Below are 17,608 nucleotides of genomic sequence, written 5' to 3'. Positions count from 1 at the left end.
GTGCTTATACCACCAGTTCTGTTCAAATTGCAGGCCACCTCTACTGATTATTTTTCGGTATCGGAAATCTCTAAGTTTAACGTCCCACGGTTATGCCGGTTAGGCTAAAGGAGACGGTGATAATGAGAAATGGTGGAATGACGAAAGTGGGAGGAAACGGAAGAACCCCGAGAAAACCCACGAGCACGGTGTTTGTCCACCACAAAGTCCACACGGCGCGAGCTGGGATCGAACCAGGGACCCCTAGCACCGGAAGTGAACGCTCTACCACTGAGCCACCGCGCCCCCTTTTCGGTATCGGAGTTTCCATTGCAGGGTACTGCATTACAGATGGGCCATGGGTATCACATCCGAATCTTCTGTTCAGGCTTTCCTCAGGCCGGAGACGGTGCTGACTCGACGATAGGACAGGCATCGCGTAAGGAGCCTAAAACCACTTATCCATTGGGGTAGCATCTTGACAGGAATGTCAGAGAAGGGAGTTACCGAAATTCCAGTTTTCCTGTTTCATACAGTGATAGAATTCCTTTTTCGCTTAGCCACATGACACGATTTCAGGGCGTCTACATGGTCTTGCGAACGACCGTGAGGCATAAATCCCTGTGAATAGCATGGTTGATTATCGTCTACGATGTGCGGCATTTGGTTGGCATCGCACACTGTGTGGAGGATTTTCGCAGTTCGCCATACGCCGATCCACATGCACAAGCGGCGAGATCCTCCTCATGACAAGCCGGTTTGTAGCAGCTCGTGGCGGTGTGGAGAGCGGACTCTGTACCACATATATACACCTCCCTATAATACGATTACAGTGGCACGATCTACACGAAAATTACGCACTTGACACAATTATACGACGTGCGACGTCGTAAACTTAGCGTCGGATAGAGCAACAATGAACATTGTTCAATTTTGACAGCATTACAGTACACTCGACCATACTTTTCTACTACGTGACTAATGATATATTGTTGCTTGCTTCATGGCAACCTCACAGCGATGGGTTGCGCATGAGCGGTACAGTTGCACATTAATTTTGGCTCAATATAACAGAACCAACCTGTACACATTTTTCTGTCACATCAATAATAGTCAAAATTCGAAAATTCGCATGAGTAACTTATTTTGAATACAATCAATGCTAAACAATATGAATGAAGAAAATAATAAGTTTTGTTTTTCCCAGCCCCAACAGAACATTTTCCTGCCTTCTATTTTTTAGACCCCCCCCTCCATATTGTTTTGAACACAACAGATGGATATTACGCGACTTTTATTACTAGATGCGCACAGGGAGTAAAGTACTCAGTTATTAAATGGTATCCATCATCGTGACAAATCAGATTATCAAACTTAATCTCGAAAAACTGAGTTTCTCAAAATATCCTATAGGATTACACATTACTTTTTAAAAGTAAAATCCCCCGAATTTAAACTCCCACTTATTATTTGTTTTTTCTTTTCTTTATTCTGATGTATTTTGTTTTAAATGCCTTTTTTCAGATGGTTAAAATTCGAGTTTTTCATATATATACATATATATATATATATATATATATATATATATATATATATATATATATATATAGTGTGTGTGTATGTTAATATCGGTTTTACGAAAAGGCAAACCCAAATATTGTTAGCTCGAAGGATTAGTACTTTTGTAATCCTGTGTATATTCCTGAGGATTTGTTGTTCCCCGTTGGCAGATATGCCATAATAACTTCCAAAAGAATAACCAAATAAAAATGGCTTCTAGTTTAGAATATCAATGGGATATTGAGTAGTAGAATCACGTTTCAATAGGATTTCTGTGTGGGAGCAGGAAAGAATTTTTTAAAAAAATAGAATAAAAAAAATATATAACTGGCAGTTTGTATCCATACAAAAAAAACCTAAGAAAAAAAGTGACCTTTATTTCACGGTGTGCGAATACATGCATCTGCTAGATGTAGTGATTCACTTACTGCAAAGAGAAAGTCAACGAATTGGAAAGCACAAGAGTCGATTTTCAGTCCTCTAACCTCTCCTCTGTTGTGTGCGTTGTATTATTGGAATTCTCCATCCTTCTTTCGCACTTAAAGAGTATATCAGAGCATTACAGAACATTCGTCGTGTTTTTTTTTATTTATTCGGAAATGAAATGAAATCTTAAAGTTTTACGCCCGACGCTTATGCCGGGTAGGCTAAAGGAGACGGTGATGATGAGAAATGAATGAAATGGTGGAATGAAGAAAGTGGGAGGAAACGGGAGAACCCTGAGAAACCCCACGCACACGATGTTTGTCCATCACAAAGCTCACTTGGCGTGAGCTGGAATCGAACCAAGGACCCCATGTACCAGAGATGAACGCTCTACCACTGAGCCACCGTGGCCACTTTATTTATTCGATTATTTTCCTGACTGTTAGAGTAAAATCTTGCAACTTTAATTCTACATACTTCCTTTGCTTGTAGAATATTAAAATGAAACGAAAATGTTTAGGTTAACGTCCGACAAGTATGACATGTAGGCTAAAGGAGATAGTGGTGATGAAAATAAATGAAAGGATGGAATGAAGAAAGTGGAAGGAAACAAGAGAACCCTTTGAAAATTCGTGCAAAGTGATTGTTCTCCAGGGAGCCCGCTTGGCGCTAGCAGCGTTAGAACCAGGCACCCCATGTACCCTACCATTTATATATATAATGAAGAGTTTGTGTGTCTCTCTGTCGGTCTGTGGACCAGACGAGTAGGCCCAGAGAGTTGCCATAGTTTGGTCACGGGTACTTTAGTTCATTCCCAGACCAAGACGACGCGTTTCTTTTTTTGGAATTCGAACCATGGGGGTCTCAGGGGAAAGGACGTTTACCGGGACATGTAAAAGTAGTAGAAAATCATCGATATTAGTGTCAAATTCATAGTTTTCAAGGTCGCTGAGATCAATGGTGAAACTCAGATCGCATTAACTTCCGCATTCACCCTATTCGGCTGCGGGCCAGGGGGTCACCGGGAGGGGAAATACTGAGACATGTAAAAACAATAAAAAAATAATCTAGTGTCAAATCTATATTTTTCGCGGTCGCTGAGATTAATGGTGACACTGCCATTACCGATTACTTTCAAAATGAGCTACTCAGCTACCATTGTATGCGGGCAGGGGATAACGGGGGATACCAAGACGTAAAAATAATCCAAAGTGACCGATATTAGTGTGTCTTTTGTTTTGTTGTTCAATTTGTTTACATAGATATTTTATCTGCCCCTTGAGAAGTGCGGGAATTTCATATATATATATATATATATATATATATATATATATATATATATATATATATATATATATATATATATATATATATATATAGGGGAGACCGGGGTTGATCGGCGAACATTTCATTCTTTATTATTTTATGAGCAGATAGTGCATTGTATTGCAATGTGTATGGACAGACCAAAGTTTCCTCTGATAAAACCAATTTTTGTTTCTGTTTTTTTGCTTATGGTTTTCAAGAAATAACTTTCTCTTTCTTTTAAAATGAAGTATGCCAGCCAGCCCCTGGTAAGGGGCTGGTTGGCTGGTATTGTGGGACTAGTTGCCATACTTTTTAAATATAGCCTATATATATATATATATATCGAAAACCGTAAGGAACAAAACATAAACAAAAATTGGATTTATTAGTAATAAACGTGATTTTTCTAAAATCTATATAGCCCTATACTGTAATGAAGTAAGCTATTTGTTTGAATTTTGAAATGGCTTTTATATACAACATTAAAAAAATCATCATTATGAAAGATGAAAACTTCTTTCTTTCGTTCTAGCTTTGTTGTCATGACATCGAAAGCTACAAGATTATCAAACCAAGATTATCAATTACTTTTAATAGGATGCATTTTAGGCTAATTCTTCACATTATTTCAAAATGTAATTAAAATAACTGATCTATCAAGAAACGCAGTTTATTTCCTACTTTTCACAAAGAAAGAAAAACCAATACCTAGGCCTATATTTTTGTAACAAAGAACACATACAAACTATGCTTGACACTGAGAATTGAACAACTGACAATTAGGCCTATTCAGAAAATTCAATGTCACAGATATGGCATATGTAAAATGGTGAATAATCGGTGCACTCTACATGCGCCCATTCTCTGCAAGACAAACACTGGATCCAATTTTCGCCTGGATGACTTGGTGAATGCAGAAATCTTTCTCTTCATCAGATTCTTCTTTTTTCTTGTTCTTTCTGGATATCTCTCTTTCATTCTTCTGTTTTTTCTCCCCAAAGAGATTTTTCTGTGCTTCAGTGGAAAGAGCAGTAACTTTGGTTTGCCTTGACTTTGCTGCTCTCTCAGCGAGGGCATCCTTTACAGGCATGTCGCTTAAGATAGCCGATGTTCTCTTTCTGGAATTAGCACGAGCTTCTTTCCTGGCGCCAGCTTTCAGAAACAGACGAACGTTCTGTGTTAATGGCACTTATGCGCTCTTTATTTCCAGAAGTAGCCTCATGGTCCGAATTCAACCAAAAACAATAGGTCTTGTGTCTGCACTAACACAAATATATGTACCAAATTTCAACTAAATTGATTCAATTTTACAGGAATTGTCGTTAGCGAAATATCTATGGACAGACAGACACAGAAACTTCAACTCGAATATGGCTTTCATTTGCATTTCAGGGGTAGTAGAGCCCAAATCTAGTCTAATCTCGATTTCGAAATTTTGACAGTAATCCAATACGTGCATGCTATTCTATAACACGGAAGCAAAATATTGATAGAACCGTAACCAACATAGCAATAAAACAAACAATGTAATAATAAAAGAACATGAAATTCCACACGAGGTTGGTTGGCGCACTTGCCAAACAGCCCCAAATGCTATACACCAACTAACCCAAACCACATGTTGTGCAACAAAGTCGTAATTATTCAGCAATTATTTGGCATTTACGTTTTATTGTTTGTATATTCTTAAAAAACAAAGTTCAGATATAACTAATGCTATAGTTCTTACTTTTGTACTCCAAGAAGTGAAGATTCTGCGATGTTGTAACTGAGAATTGAAAAAAAAAATTCAGACTGGCAAAGACACTTTTTATCTAATAGATGCCCTTATCCGTAAGTTACAAATTTCGTACGAAGGCGACAGCAACATTCACAGATCTCTTTTTTATGATAGCAGCATTGTGTTAATTAATAGAGGAGTTATATGCAGTTCGTCAACCAGCCCCTGCTGCCAACCAGCCCCGATCTCCCCTACTTTGCTATGGCTATAGGACTACTGAGCCATACCTCTCAGTATTAGAACTCTGAGATTTTGTACTTGGACACGTAAACCCAATTACAATACTATATTTTTCATAGAATTTTCACCACACCTTATCATTTTACTTTAAAAAATTAATAAAGAAAATTATTTCAAAGTAATGACCGAGCCCTTGCGTCTTGTACAACCCAAGCCCAAGCAGACACTTGGCTGGTTGCAGAGAACTAGAAAAGGAAAGAGACTAACGCCTTTTACCATAAAATAATGGTAATTCTTGGAAAACAATGCTTTTATAAGTTTAACTAAAGGAAGAAAATATTTTTGTTGTGTAATTAACTATTATTGCCTTACTAACAAAAGTTTAGAAAAAATACGTTAAAAAGAGGGGTAATATGAGGAAATGACATTAAGAGTAAATGTATTTGGCTCGAGCTATGCATTTCCTTGATATTCATAGAAACTTTCCCTGATATTCATAGATCCTTATGAAGATAGATCTAGTGAGAAGAGTGAGAAAGAGAATAGTGATTGTCAGAATTTCGTCGCTTAATAGGCTCACAGTTTTCGGGTGTGAATACAAAGTCTCGTGGTCTTCTGGTCTGAGTCACCGACTCTGTTTGGGTTTAAGAGTCTGATCGGGTTAGACTGGGTCCCATATCTGACGATTTCCGGGTCAAAGAATTACGAATTGCATGACCCTTTCCATCAATGCAAAAACAAGTTGACTTTAAAATAAGGAGGAATCATAAATTAATATTATTTTAAGGTAAATTCTATTTGTTGAGTTACGTTTTGCCATGATATCATGATAACTTATGTATTAGTGATTCCAAGTAATATAACTGTAATCTTTACATCGCTGAGTCATTGCCTGAAACTAAGTAACGACCGCTAGAAATCGAACCCAGAACTATATGAACCCAGATAACGATCGTTCAACCAGAAGACCACACAGGAACTGAGCGAACTTAGATTAGTGGTTATACGTGTTGTTTCGCAATCGGGACTTCCCGCTTTCAAATACTGTGGCAGACTATCCTGACTGAAGTTAATACCGCATCTCTTCGTAGCTGAATGCCTGAAGCGCGATTTTTTGTGAATCTGCTTTCGAATTAGATTTCCAATTGCTGTATAGTCTTTACCCCCCAAAATTTTGAGCACCTACCTTGGTTTAGAGGGTAATATTTCGGGAGCCATATCTAGGAAATTCTAACACTTTGGCTCTAAATGAAGACCTGGATTGACCAAGACGTTTGTTTCGCTTGATTACATCTCTAGGTAAGAGTGCATATAAAAGGGGCAGAGTAAAAGTCTCAGTATACCTATATATATATACTATATATATGACAATCTCATCTGTCAGTCTTACCTACATATGAATAGAAGAACTAACACTTTTATTGTGTCGTGGGTTCCTGTCACCACGGCATGGCGCGTCCTCAGGTTGCGGATCGAGGAGAAGGCCTCTAGATATAGAGGTTAGCTGCGAATATACTGAATAAGCAGTCGCGGACAGACGACTAGGAGTGGTCCTCCAGCTTGGGGGTTTGGGTAAGGCTAACACCCTCATCCTGTAAAAAAAAGGTACTTGTTCAGAAACATTCACAAAAGCCTCGGACAAGGACTGATAACTTGGCACGACATCAGCAAAAGAAAATGGACATGAGATTTGGAACATGGAATATTAGAAGTCTTTATAGGGCAGGCGCGTTAAAATCTGTAACGAGTGAGTTAGAGAAATACAGGATGGACTTAGTAGGAGTTCAGGAAGTTAGGTGGGAAGGAAATGAATCTGAGAATTCCGGAAATTTTACGTTCTTTTACGGGCAAGGAAATAAAAATCACCAGTTAGGAACAGGGTTTTTCGTTCACAAACGAATATTACCAGCAATTAAACGAGTTGAATTTGTTACTGACAGACTTTCTTTTATTACTCTTAAGGGACGGTGGTGTGATATTATTGTTTTAAATGTACATGCTCCAACTGAAGATAAGGGTGACGATATAAAAGATAGTTTTTACGAAGAAGTGGAACGGATATTTGACCAACTCCCGCGATACCATATGAAAATTCTATTAGGGGATTTCAATGCGAAGGTAGGACGAGAGGATATTTTCAAACCGATTATAGGGAACGAAAAGTTTGCATAAGGAAAGTAATGACAATGGTGTTAGACTCGTGAACTTTGCAACATCCAAAAACCTAATCGTGAAGAGTACAAAATTCCCACATCGCGACGTTCATAAAAACACTTGGACATCACTAGACGGAAAAACACATAATCAAATTGATCACGTTTTAGTAGATAGAAGAAGACAATCTAGCATAATTGACGTCCGGTCGTTTAGAGGGGCTGATTGTGACACTGATCACTACCTGGTAGCAGCGATAATACGGGAGAGATTATCGTTGAATAAATGTAATACTCAATGTCCGAAAACGGAGAGATTTAATTTAAAGAAATTAAAAGAGAGCCAGGTAAGAGAGGAATACCAGATTGAAGTTTCGAATAGATTCTCGGTTTTAGAAGACTCGGAGTGCACTAGTGTTGAGGATACTTGGATTGAAATTAGAGATAGCATTAAAAGTTCAGCAATAGAAAAATTGGGACACGCGGAAATACGTAGGAACAAATCATGGTTCGACCAAGAATGCATTAAACTAGTAGAGAAGAGAAAACAGACAAAATTACGGTGGCTACAAAATCCGAATGAAATAACTACACAAAATTTCGCAGATATCAGGCGGGAAACTTCCAAAACTTTTAGAACAAAGAAACGGGATTTTTTGAAAGCTAAAATTAAGGAACTTGAAGATAATAGTAAAAATAAAAATATTCGGGACATGTATAAGGGGATCAGCGAATTTAAGAAAGGCTATCAACCTCGTGCTTATATATTAAAGAAATCTGACGGAACAGTTCTCACTGATACGGATAGCCTCTTAAATAGATGGAAAGATTTCTTTGACGATTTGCTGAACACGCAGCCAAAAACTAATGTGCGTGGAGAAAAGGAGATACACACCGCAGAACCGTGTATTCCAGAACCCAATCGAATAGAAGTGGAAGCCGCTATAAAGAAATTAAAGAAACACAAATCTCCGGGTGTAGATGAAATTCCGGCTGAGTTAATTTTAGCTGGAGGCGAAAAATTGTGGAACAAGATACACAAACTCATTCTCCTTATCTGGAACAAGGAAGAATTGCCACAAGAGTGGAAAGAGTCAATCATTGTTCCAATTCACAAGAAAGGTGACAAAACTGACTGTAATAATTATCGAGGCATTTCTCTTCTGTCAACATCCTATAAAATCCTTTCAAATATTCTGTTAGCAAGATTGACCCCATACGCAGATGAAATTATTGGAGATTATCAGTGCGGATTTAGACGAAATCGATCAACTATCGACCAAATATTTACCATTCGCCAAATACTCAAAAAGAAGTGGGAATACAATACCCCGGTACATCAACTATTTATTGATTTTAGAAAGGCTTACGACTAGGTTAGGAGAGAAACATTATACAACGTTCTTACAGAGCTTGGAATACCGAGAAAGCTAATTAGATTAATTAAGATATGTTTAAGTGAATCCCAAAGTAAAGTCCGGGTAGGAAAATTTTTGTCCGCGAGCTTCCACGTCGAAAATGGCTTGAGACAAGGAGATGCGTTGTCGCCATTATTATTTAACTTTGTGCTGGAATATGCTATAAGGAAAATCAAAGATAGCAACCAGGGCCTAGTGTTGAACGACATTCACCAGGTTATGGCATATGCTGATGATGTAAATTTAATAGGGGATGATAGGAGAACAGTAGAAATAAATACAGAGATATTATTAAACGCTTGCAGGGACATGGGTTTAGAAGTAAATGCAGAGAAAACTAAATACATGGAAGTGCGTCGGGACCGGAATACTGCAAATTGTGGAGGCGTTAAAATATTAAATAATGCTTTTGATAAAGTGGATACTTTCAAATATTTAGGATGAATATTAACAGACGAAAATCATATTCAGGAAGAAATTAAATGTCGACTAAAAGCAGGGAATTCGTGTTACTATTCGGTTCAAAATCTCTTGTCGTCGCGAGTTCTGTCGAGGAATTTGAAGCTTAAAATATATAAAACGATAATCATGCCTGTTGTTCTGTATGGTTGCGAAACATAGTCGCGTACTCTGAGGGAAGAACATAGACTGAAAGTATTTGAGAACAGGATCCTGAAAAGAATATTCGGACCCAAGAGGAACGAGAATGGGGAATGGCGGAAGCTTCATAACGAGGAACTACATAGTTTATACGGTTTACCCAACATTGTTAGGGTCGTCAAGTCTAGGAGGCTTAGGTAGGCAGGTCACGTAGCTAGAATGGAAGAAAGTAGAAACGCTTTCAAAGTCTTGACTGGTAGACCCATAGGAAAACGACCATTAGGAAGACCTAGGCGCAGATGGGAGGATAATATTAAGATGGATCTCGCAGAGATAGGAATACAAAGTAGAAACTGGATCCAATTAGCTAAGGATAGAAGTCAGTGGAGAGATCTTGTGAACGCGGCACTGAACCTCCGTGTTCCATAGGCCATAGGGTTAGTTAGTTAGTTTAGTTAGCTTACCTGCCGCTCTTACCTCAGTTCTTAAAAGTGTCAGGTAAGAGTGATAGTTCTTCTATTTATATGTAGGTAAACCACAATGAAAGTGGAAAGAGAGATATCAATGACACTCTTATCTGTTAATATCACTCTTACCTGTTAATAAAATGTCATTGGTAGAAATAATAATATGACACTCTATGAACAGGTAAGAATGTCATTAATAGAACTACCACTTTTACTTCAGTTCTTAAAAGTGTCAGGTAAGAGTGCATATAAAAGTGGTAGTTATATCAATGAACTACTACATTGATAGGTAGGAGACATTCTCCAGTCTAGGTAGAAGACATTGATAGGTACATTCTCCAATCAACTAACCAATCAGTCTAATATTGGAATGGTACTTTTGAATAAAGTTCCACCGGACTTCCTTCCACTATTATATATATTTCTTACTAACTTCAGTGGAAATACCAGAAATATTGTTTAATAAATCAACAAATAAGTACTATACTTCTAAACTGAAAGAACATCAATTGTAATTTTGAAGATTTTGTTTCAAGTTCATTTTCGAGAGATTGTAATGGATCATTGACAGAATGCTACAAACGATTCCTCGTGCGCCTTCAGACCGGTGAGTTTGTGGTGAACAAGATTGTGTCTATGAGTTTCTTTCAATATTTACACTAAAATTTCCCATTATTTTACTTTATTTTCATCCAGTCCTTGTGGCTAATCTAGTGGCTAACGTGTATACCTTTTGGTGCAAGAAAACCAGATTTGATTCTCGGTGGATGAGCAGTACATTGGTTCAAATTCTAATGTATGCTGACTCGCCCTGCAATAGCCTCGCTGCTGACATTAGAACGTAAATATAAACCAATCAATCAGACGTTTCCTATAGGAACCATTTTGAAACGGTGCTCCCGGGTGAGCCAGAAGAAAGCTAGGACATCAAGAAATATATTGGACTCTTTATAGGAAGCTCATTAGGATTATATCAGCCAAACTTAAAAGGTTTCAATGTTCGTTACTCTATACGTTAACTTGTCAAGGAAACCGAATTTTTGAATTTTGATTTTTTTTTTTTTGGCAATAGATAGCTAAAACGACTATTTCAGTTAATTGACTCAATCCATAAAAATCACAGAGTTACAGTTAGAGTTAAAGAACGGCGAGGTCTTTTTGTACCCAGATAACGCTGACTCTAACGGTGACTCTATCAAATACTTTTCTCACGATTCTCTTAACTGTATTTGCAGAGATTATTATTTATGTCTTTCTGAACAGTAACAAAGCTATAATTTTTTATTTGATAGTCAGGTCTTGACGGGAACAAATAACATCGCTTCTGAAGTCCCCATTAAACCGTATTTATTAATTCATTCATTAAATAGTGAAACAATTGCAGTTCCCGTAGGTAATGCTTAGTTGCGCACTCAGAAATCTTTGTTTGCAGAATCCCAATACTACAGGTCACTACTTCTGTGTAGTATTGAACGGGTATTATTCTGCACCCGAAAAGACAATAAATAATTGTAAAATACTTCCACCTATCATTTTAGGAGAAAATATACAACTAGATTGTTTTTATAAGAGAAAGAGTACAGATGAAGTGAAAGATCAAATTTTTTTGCTACATCAATCATTTTCCTGTTAATATAATTTTATCGAGAAAATATATAAATGTATGTTCAAAACATGAAATGAAATCTTTAAGTTTTACGTCCCACGTTTATGCCGGCTAGGCTAAAGGAGATAGTGATTATGAGAAATGAATGACATACTGGAATGAAGAAAGTAGTAGAAAACGGGAGAACCCCGAGAAAACCCACGCTCACATTGTTTGTTTACCACAAAGCTCACTTGTAGCAAGCTGGAATCGAACCAAGGACCCTATGCAGCAGAGGTGAACGCTCTACCACTGAGCCACCGTGAACCCCTTATTTATTCGGTTATTTTCCTGATTGTTAGAGTAAAATCTTGCAACTCAAATGTTAATCACTTCCTTAGTAATTAGAAAATTAAAATGAAACGAATTTTTTTAGTTTTACCTGCCATATTATACCGTGTAGACTAAAGGAGACAGTGATGATGAGGATGAATGAATGGGCGGTGGGATGAAGAAAGTGGGAGGAAACGAGAGAACCCAGATAATATTCAACCACAAGGTGATTGTTCACCAGGGAGCTCACTGGTGTGAGCAGGAATAGAACAAGGCTCATAACACGTACCAGAGATGAACGCCCTACCACTTATATACAGGGTGACCCAGGGAAACAGGAAATTTTGAATCTAGAATTAGCAACATTGTATGGGCGGCATTTGTTTGGAACCAATAAGACAACACTTAGAAGACTTTACCAATAACTAATAACGAAGCATAGAAGTTGTGCGGAGTATGTGTTCGCTGTGGGAGCATTTGATAAGAACGGTGACTTTCTATGACCTTTGAAATATCCTGCACTCAGTGTGTGCGATTTCTCTCTATGGTGAATCTATGGGACATCCTGAAAGCTAAGTGCATTTTACACGACCTGCAAACATCATTGAAGTGAAACTGAGTGTTAGAAAAGGACTTACTGGCGTTCCTCAAGAAGCAATACACTGAACTTTCCAGCTAATTTCCGAAACGTACTCGTATCATAATGTGTATGCCGAGATGGGGCACATATTTCGGATGTCGTCTTCAAGAATTAAAATGACATCTAAGTCCGTAGTTAATTTCATTATTGATGGCATACTCACTGCATCTCAACCATTAATTTTATTCTTTTCTGTATTGACTAGTGCATTTTACGTCAATTAAAATTTTCCTGGTTTCCCGCGTCACCCTATATATTATAGTGTATCGCGCGTCACCGCATATAGCACTCTGAGAAACTTTCGCCATACCTTGTCGTTTTACCATAAAAGTTAATAAAATTAATTACTTAGCAATAATATTAATTGAGCGTCTGCCCAATTTGGCCAATACATATGTTTGGCTAGTTGCAGAAATCCAGAGCCGGTGGACTTCCCCTTGGGTGCGCCTCTGTTAAGAGTCTTCATCCCGGCGAAATTAAAATACCGCTAATTTTACAGTAATTATGTGATATCTTCAAATAGATAAAAGATAATTGAAATATGGAACAAGAGCGCCCTAGACAATATTATTTTCCGTGAGGTACCGTTATCACAAGTCACCTAGTGGCTTTCCGTTTTCAGCTGTTTAGAAACGCGAAAATAAATGCCGATTTTCAAAATGTCTCGAAATCGAAAGCAGATAAGTGAGTCGTGATAACGGTTTCTTATATAAAATAATATTGTCTAGGGCGCTCTTGTTCCATATTTCGATTATCTTTTATCTATTTGAAGATATCACATAATTACTGTAAAATTAGCGGTATTTTAATTTTGCCGGGATGAAGACTCTTAATGTTTCTTCATTATTAAAGATTCAAAGAAACTTGGAATTAACTGTGAAAATATGTGCAGTGGGGATTTAACATACATAGTGTTTCGAAAAATGAAAGAATGAAAATGATAGTTTATAGAAAAAAAACGGACATAAAGATATTATTACACGTATATATAATTACCCATTCAAGTCTGATTCTTTTTAAAGGTCAGAACATGTAGCTTTGCGTTCTCCATTTATTTTTTTTATTTTATTTTTTATTTTTTGGTAACTGTGAACATTTGTAGATATGAAAAGCTCTCATTCGTACATGGTACACAGCATATAAAAGGACATCATAATCTCTGTGCTTGCTAGAATTTTTCTTATTATCTCCTCTCGACACTTAGTGACAACGTCCACACTCGCTCTATCTCTTGTTTCAAATCTTTGATCTCCTAATTACCCGAGTGGGTTAGTTCGGAAACTTCTCAAAGGATTATGTCCCCTTATCCCGTCCATTCCTCTCGATTCACAGACGCCCGGAATTATGCATTCAACGCTTTTCTCACTCGGATCTGACTTCCATTTCATATGTGTAGGCGGCCCTGCCGTATATATTGCCTCATGTCCTGCTGTGAATCTTTGATTGTATCAACAGTGTTCCCGCAGATCCCCGAGGAATATGCTCTGCTTTCGAGAGTTTGTCGATCGTGCAGACTTTTTCAATTAGCATTTCTCTTTGATCTTCTCTGGACGCGCGACGCCTCTTATACACGTTGTCCTACGGAATGAACTTGGTGGATTTTCAAGTGTATGTGTGCCTGTAAGGGGTTGGGGATGGAGAAGTGGGAACGATAGATATAGTGTTGGTTGGAGATGTCGAATACTATTTTTGAAAGAGAAAACAAATAGCATGAGAATATTTCTTTCTCTCTCTCTCTCTCTGATCAATCATTATTCATTGATAGAAAATTGTTCACATAATCTATTTATCAGGCAACGAACAGAATCTTCTAATTAAACTTATAAATTAAATCCAGAGATAATCGTATTATACTTTCTATACTATAGTGTTATCAGTGTTTAACTAGAAAAAGAAATTCCAAAAAGCAAAACAAAAGCCTTTTAAAAGATATCATTGACCTGAATTAAATAATATGTAAGTTCTGAAGGAGGTTGAGTTAGAATGGAAAGATCGAAAACTGATAAGAAAATTATATATGAACCAACAAGTGAGTGTTAGAATAAGGGAAGGGAGATAATAGAGGAAAGTTCAATAAGAAGAGGAATTGAAGAGAGAGGTTGACTCTCACCGACGTTTTGTAATATCTGTCTAGAAGACATGGTGAAATAAAAGCCTACAAAATAATGACGGCATTTAGTAGGAGGTAGAATGATTAGGTTTTTACGGTTTGAAATAAAATCTTTAAGTTTTACGTCCCACGGTTATGCTATGTTGGCTAAAGGAGACGGTGATGATGATAAATGAATGAAATAATGGAATGAAGAAAGTGGGAGGAAGAACCCCGAGGAAACCCACGCATACGGTGCTTGTCCACCACAAAATTCACTTGGGGCGAGGTGGGATCAAACCAAGGACCCCATGCATTAGAGGACCCCATGCACTCTATCACTGAGCCACCGTGGCCCTTTTTACAGTTTTGCAGATGATATGGCGCTTATTGTAGCATCTAAAGAGAAAATTACTAATATGTTAGAGAACTTGAAGAAGAGCTGTGAAGAAAACGGGATTAAAATAAATGTTAGAAAGACAAAAGCCATGGTGACTGGAACGAAGGGATCGGTGTCAAATATATAAGTAGGAGAGGAGAAAATAGAACAAGATACTAGTTCTCGATACCTCGGTAGTATTATTACTAATGATATGAAGTGTGAACCTGAAATAAAAACAAGGATAGGAATGACGAAAGAAGTTTTTAGGAGGGAGAAAATAGTGTTTTGTGGAAACTTGAATAAAGAGTTGAAAAAAGACTCATAAAATGCTTCTGTGGAGTATTGGGCTGTATGGGTCAGAAACATGGCAAAAATGATTAAAAACGACTGAAAGCTTTCGAAATATGGGTCTGGAGAAGAATGGACAGAACTAGCTGAGTCTAACGGAAGATGAATGAGAGACTGTTAGAAGTGGTGGTGGATAAAATAACAATTTTAGATATTATTAAGAATAGGAAAAGAAACTGGTTGGGACATTGGGTAAGAAGGAACTGTATCATGAGGGAGGTGCTAGAGGATCTCGTGGTATTAAAGAGAAAGAAAGGAAGAAGGGAATTAAAGTTGATGAAATGTATCAAAACAGAGAAATCGTAAGTGAAGACGAAGAGGTTTTAGCAGAAAACCATAGGACATGGAAGCTTCTCAGATGCAGCAAGTGTCATGCTAATAATGGCAGATTACCTATAATGATGAGACGATGATGATGGTGGGTGAGTGTGAATCCTGAGGTGTAGTTTTCGACGAAAGCTAAAAATATATATATTGTATTTCAACTACGCCACCTATTAAAATGATATCAATACTGACGTAAACACTAATAAGGATTTTCATTGCCACACTAAGAAGACGACAGTACACAGTATGGTTAATGCTCAGAATTATGATCGAACACAGGATGGTTAATGAGATATGGCCCATAAATTATTATCCAAAATAGGTTGGCTAATGAAACATAGCCCAAAATTATGAACGAACACAGAATGTTCAATGATATATAGCCCAAAATTATGATCTAACACAGGATGGTTAGTGACATATAGCCCAAAATCGTGATCGAACACAGGATGTTAATGAGATATAGCCCAAAATTATGATCGAATACAGGATGATTAATGAGATATAGCTAAAAATTATGTTCGAACGCAAGAAGGTTAATGAAATATAGCCCAAAATTATGATCATACCCTGGATGGTTAATGAGGGATAGACCAAAATTATATTCAAATAAAGGATGGTTAATGAGATAGCACAAAGGTTTGATCCAACACAAGATAGTGGATGAAATATAGCCCAAAATTATGGTCCAACACAACCTGATTATTGAAATATAGCCCAAAATTACGATCCAACACAGGATGGATAACAATATATATCCCAAAATCATGATCGAGAAAAGGATGGTTAATGAGATATAGACCAAAATTATGATCGAACACAGAATGGTTAATGAGATATAGCCCAAAATTATCATCAAAAACGGGATGTTAATAAGATATAGCCCAAATATATAATTAACTTTTAAACTTTAATCTTTATTTAACAATAATATTGTGCAAAGATAAAGTATACACCGATCGATAGGCCACATAGAACTTAGGAAAATGACATATGTACTACTGTGAAGAAACTAATATTTATTATTTATTAACTTTCGTTGATCTCCCACAAAATCATTTATTGTTTATATGAAAAACATAATATTCTTTAAGACTTATCATCGGTGTTGTGAGACTATTTCTTTTTTTCTTCCTAATTACATAAAACTATTTCTTATTATGTTAAAAAACGCTAGTCATTCGGATGTCTTAGTTACTAAAATTCATTAATGTCTAAGAATTTAGTCAAGGTTTTCCTTCCGTAATTTTGTGTTTTTGTAGCTAAATCGTAAAAGTGTTTGTTTGTATTGTATAATGTATTATATCAATATGTATTTTATATAATAAAGTTAAAAAAGCTCCTTTCCCAACTATCTATCCATCTCTAACATCATAAATACCTGTTAAAACAGAAACATCTCATCTACACGTACCTAAAGTCAGCAAAATTATCAGCAAATCTTTGTCTTTAAATACTCTCTCCAACCCAAAAACGAAAAGTCACACAAAGCCTATAAAATATGTCAAAGTCTTTAAAATCGGTTATCAAAGTTAGTCTCCAAAGTCTGTCAAAAGTCGGTCTTCAAAGTCATCATAGGACTCAGTCGCGGAGTTGTCAAAAGACTGTCAAGGAGTCGGTCCGGGAAGTGCACGGCAGTCAATTGGATACACCGAAAGTAAATTAAAAAACAAACCAAACAATCTGTAATTCGGTTATCAACATACAAAACAACAAACAAACAAAAAAAAAATAGCAAAAAGCCCAGCAGAGAAAATAAAGCTATAGGTACTATAACGACAAATTTCTTCCTTTCTTTTGCTCACCTCTCGCCTACCCACTCTCTCCAAAGAAGCTAAAATCCTTATTTTTATTTCTCTTAAAATCAAACGGGTGTCGTCCGGTTTCAAAACCCGTTCTACCCTTAAAAAACATCCCAAAAGTCTCACTTTAACAACACAGCTTTCTTTGAAAATACTTTTCAAATTAAGCACCCGTAAAACTACTAAACTGTCATGCGTAATTTTCGATATAACCAAGAAAAACACATTTTT

The 17,608-nt window shown here is 36.9% G+C and overlaps 1 non-coding gene across 1 annotated transcript; it reads right to left on the bottom strand.

Moving 5' to 3' along the window:
• Positions 1-213: 213 nt before the first annotated feature.
• Positions 214-285, bottom strand: TRNAR-CCG (transfer RNA arginine (anticodon CCG)). Its single transcript has one exon. It is a non-coding gene; the product is annotated as a tRNA-Arg (tRNA).
• Positions 286-17,608: the final 17,323 nt, after the last annotated feature.

The sequence above is a fragment of the Thermobia domestica genome, chromosome 2 (assembly GCF_964235325.1).
Source record: "Thermobia domestica chromosome 2, izTheDome1.hap1.1, whole genome shotgun sequence".
Taxonomy (NCBI): Eukaryota; Metazoa; Arthropoda; class Insecta; order Zygentoma; family Lepismatidae; genus Thermobia; species Thermobia domestica.
This window is presented reverse-complemented; position numbering and strand designations above follow the sequence as displayed.